This window comes from Poecilia latipinna, unplaced genomic scaffold, assembly GCF_001443285.1.
Source record: "Poecilia latipinna isolate Pla-1442-1.1 unplaced genomic scaffold, P_latipinna-1.0 Scaffold231, whole genome shotgun sequence".
Classification (NCBI taxonomy): Eukaryota; Metazoa; Chordata; class Actinopteri; order Cyprinodontiformes; family Poeciliidae; genus Poecilia; species Poecilia latipinna.
Window position 1 is genome coordinate 151,701 of NW_015112847.1, and position 4,327 is coordinate 156,027.

The following is a 4,327-nucleotide window of genomic DNA, read 5'->3' on the forward strand; positions in this document are numbered from 1 at the left end:
CTTCACTCGAGCCTGGCTGGCTATTGTAGTGAACAGGACCAGAGAGGCAGGCGGAGTGGATGTACAATGCCCTCAGAAGAGCCACGACGAGATTTCACTCCAGGCCACAAGAGGTCGTCCTTTGTGTGACTTGACGACCCTCCACGAAACAGGAAAACTTGCAACACAAATATGTTACTATTTATTTATTTATTTTTATCCCCCCCCTCCCCACCCCACTTTAAGTCACATTAACGGTCAATGGAGAAATTCTGTTTGCTCGACTTAAAGACATTTTGCGGCAACAAAAATCTGAAAACACATGTAAATAAAAGCCCAAATTCACAATAAACGGGATCATATTTCTACTTCTACAGAGATAAAAATGTAGATGTCCCAAAATTAAAATATTGTCTAAAAATTAATTTGAAACGAATAAATGTACGTTTCAAAACTCTTAATAAATAGATAATACAGGTGAATTTCAAATTTTAATTCTGTTATTTTTTTTTATTATTATTATTATGGCTTCACAGCTATGAAAAACAATATTTGTTTCTTTAAAAAAAGTTTAATGCTCCATAAGACTGATTTTAAAAAATATTTTTTTGAGACGGGAATGTCATCTTGCATGTCAATGTGCAAGAGTGTGTGTGATAATGATTTACTTTGTGAGCAACAATCCAACCATTTTTCTCCTCACTGCTTCTGACCGTAACTCTGGTTCAAGAGTGTCTTAATGCTAGGACTAAAACAGTTGTAGACATTTAAAACAATAATTTTGAAAAATAATGAATGAATAAAAACATTAAATAAGTATAATGGCACCATCTTGTAATTTTACTCAACTCCGGGAGAGGGCGGTGTTGTTATCTAGAAAATACCTCGGGTTCTGGGAGAATTTAAATAAAAAAGAAAAACGCTGCACAGGTTGGGTACTATTTTATTTATACTCTCGAATTCTTCAAAATAACATTCAATAAATTCTGATTTTATGTAAAATATAGCTACATTTAATCATATTAAAATTAAATCAATTGAAATAAAACAGTCCTTGAGGTTTTTTTTTAGTCGCTGAATTGATCAAATTAATTTTTTGTCTAATTTATTTTTAATATATCATACTACACTCAGTGATCTGCTTTATAGTATTTACAGACCTCCTGGTCATTTGAAATGTGTGCTGCAGAAGGTCTCATTTTAATTAGGAAAATAATGAGGAAGGACTCACATTTACAGCTTTTCTAGTTGCTGCAAGGTCACAGTCTTAGATGTTAGGAGAGTTTTGTTAGATTTAATAAATTATGTATCTTTACATGAGACTAAATATGTAAATAGCTAAGAGTAGTGAATTGATTTGAAAGGCTTAATTTTTCCAGTTTTTGGTTGAACTTTGAATTTTACTAAACTTTAATTAAGCAAAGCAGACAACTTTTGGTCTGCATGCTAAAGACTGTAAGTGGATAAATATTAACACTACACATCATCATGAAAATAAAATCCTGAAGGCAGCATCATGCAGTGGAGATGCCAAAAAAGCCAAGCATGGTTCAAATTTGGTTTACAGTATATTTCAATGTCCACTCTACAATGGCAAATGACAATTAAAAGTCTAAAATACCAATAAAACAACTTGAAATAAATTTCATATTGAAAAGGTAGAAAATATAAATTTTAAATGAGTGATGTGTGAGCTTTCTTTCTGGTCTTCATAAGTTTCTTGCAGCTGAGATCTGAAGCAGCTGTAGTGGAGATACCATCATTTTAAAGAACACCTTCATGCAGAGCGTTGCAGTAATCTATTCTACAAGTTACACAAGGTTGAACTAATGTCTCTGTACTGGACTTAGAAAGAAATGGCTGCACTCTTGTAATGCTGTTAAGTTGATAAAATACTTTATTAGTTACTGAAAATATATTTTTTTGGTGTTTTTTATATTTATATACAGACATATACTGCAGTTTATCAACCATATATTGATTAGATTGGATTTCAATAAACAAACCCACAAAATGACCGTCTCCAGCAAAATAAATATTTTTATTGTGGTTCAAAATAAGAGTACACTAAAGGCAAGTATGGATGGTCAAAAATTCCCCAATCAATCATTACCTAATGGTTTATGCAATTCTTAATTAAAATATTAAAACATTAAAATTAAATCAATTAATTGCTAATTGTTAAAAACTTATTCTTCCACTGAAGTTGTTAAAATTGGAATTAACATGTGTGTAAAATTAATTCAATACGATGCAGTGTCAAAAAGAAAGAATTTAACTCCAACATCTGATTGGTTAATGGCCACAAGCGAGGTCAACTTGTTCTTAACCCCACCCACTGAATTTGAAGTAATTGGCTCAAAAAGAAAATAAATTAATTATGTAAAGCATAACCACATTGTTTAAGTAAACTGTAAAAAAAATAACTCTCATGAAATTTGCAAACAAAAATATTGTTTATAGACATTTAATTCATTATGCATGTGAAGGAATATTCATCCTTTTACTTATTAATGACACGTTGTGCCATTTATTTATTTATTTATGGCACTTTTGGACCTCCATATTTACTAACTCTAAGAATATTCAATAAGTACACTTAGCTTACAAACAATATTCAGAAAATTAAATGCTTTTCTTTAATCCTGCAGATTTTTTCTGAAACTGTCCTGCAGCTCCTTATGTGATAAAAAAAAACAAAAAAAAAAAAAAAAAAACTCAGTCGCTGTGCTCCTCAGTGATTTGATCCTTTCTGTCATTTCCCCTCAAACATCCAGGACATGGTTCAGGTAGGAGATGTAACAAACAGCGAGTCTCAGGATTTCAATTTTGGACAGCTTTTTATCCGGTGGGAGGGTCGGCAGAAGTTTCCTAAGCTCTGCAAAAGCCACGTTAAAGGCCACGACGCGGACGCGCTCCCTGGACGCATGCGCAGACCGATATTTGGCGGTTGCGCGCCTCCTGCGTCTCCTCTCCTCTCTGGAGCGCGCACGGTCCTCTCTGTCCACCGGCATTTACCCTCGCGGAGGCTCTCCGGGTCCTTTGGTCCCCTGGTACAGTCAGTTTGCTGTTGGTCAGAAATCAGGATCAGGTCATTTTCTCTGGAGCAAAAAAAGTTTTTTTTTTTTATTATAAAGAAAAGAGGCATCATTTTCTTAATGCAAGATATAAAATATGAAAACGCTCTCTTTCGTTCGGAATTGTCATAACGATGTGCTGTAGACATTTTCTTTTTTAAATTAAGAATGATTTCACAAAAAGCCTGAAAATAACTCCACCACCGCCCCTCAGCGTTGATCCTAGTTGGAGAGACCGCCGCTGTCCGAGGTGCTGAAGGGACAGAGAGACTGAATAAATATAAAAACAAAAACAAACAAACAAAATAACTATCCAGCACTGTAATTTGAAATTGTATTTATTTACTTATAAGGCATTCAGCTTTTGTTTACTTTCGGTAGGATCGTGGGAGGCTATCCATCTATTCAGCGATTATGGGGAGGAAGGTGGAGTTCACCCTGGACAGGTCGCGCTAGCAGGGCAATACAGAGAAACACAAACACACTGACTCACAATAAAGGCATGGCTTAAAGTAATCAATTAACCTGTCAGGTTTTTGGGCTGCAAGAGGAAGATGAAGTACCTGGAGAGAACCCACACTGGGGGAGAACATGCAAACTTTGTGAGGAAAAATTAAAACTGAGTCAAAGTGTAACAACAGCAACTACAACAATAATCAAATGTTTGTTTTCTTGCTAAAAGATGACTAAGAGATCAATTCCAAAGGTAGGAAGCTGTCTTAAATTAAAATGAAAACAAAGTGAAAACTTACTCACCTGATACATTCAAGAATCCAGTAGGCTGGAGAAACGCAAAAAAAAAGAAAAAAAAAAGAAAAGAAAAAAAAAGAAGTTTAGTCAGAAAGCAAAAAACCATATTCTCATCTTTTACATGATTCTTGAAGTTAAAGAGAAAATTTTAGGATTAAGATGGAATTGAGGACCTGGGAAGCAAACCTCCTCATCTTGTTCCGTCTCAGTCCAGTCTTCTGATTTCTTCTGCAGCCTCTCTTTCTGTCCTCGCCGAGACACACCCACCTCTCTTCTGGAGCTACATGGACAGAGGAATTCAAGAAGGTGGCAGGTAAGATGTGAGCAATTAAAACTAATGTAATTTTATTGGCCTGAATGGTTAAGATGACAGGAAATCCTTATAATCTCACAGTTGATGACATTTTTTAACATTTTTTACTGTAGCATTTTATAAGGAAAAAAAAACAACATTCCTGTTGCCATTCCCTGAATTGAACCAAATAAATGGACAATAATTGTCACAAACGTTCCTGTTATGT

General features: G+C 34.6%; 1 long non-coding RNA gene across 4 annotated transcripts in view; it reads right to left on the reverse strand.

The window, feature by feature from the left end:
* Nucleotides 1–3,171: 3,171 nt before the first annotated feature.
* LOC106947251 (uncharacterized) overlaps nucleotides 3,172–4,327 on the reverse strand; it is a 9,045-nt gene continuing 7,889 nt past the window's right edge. The window contains exons 2-5 of one of the 4 annotated variants that reach the window (XR_001424949.1): nucleotides 3,980–4,086; nucleotides 3,813–3,837; nucleotides 3,403–3,508; nucleotides 3,172–3,309 (exon numbers count right to left, since the gene is read on the reverse strand). This is a non-coding gene — a long non-coding RNA (uncharacterized LOC106947251). Of the gene's footprint in view, nucleotides 3,327–3,402; nucleotides 3,509–3,812; nucleotides 3,838–3,979; nucleotides 4,312–4,327 lie in introns of those variants that run through there. The other 3 variants (XR_001424950.1, XR_001424951.1, XR_001424948.1) reach the window with 3 other exon arrangements.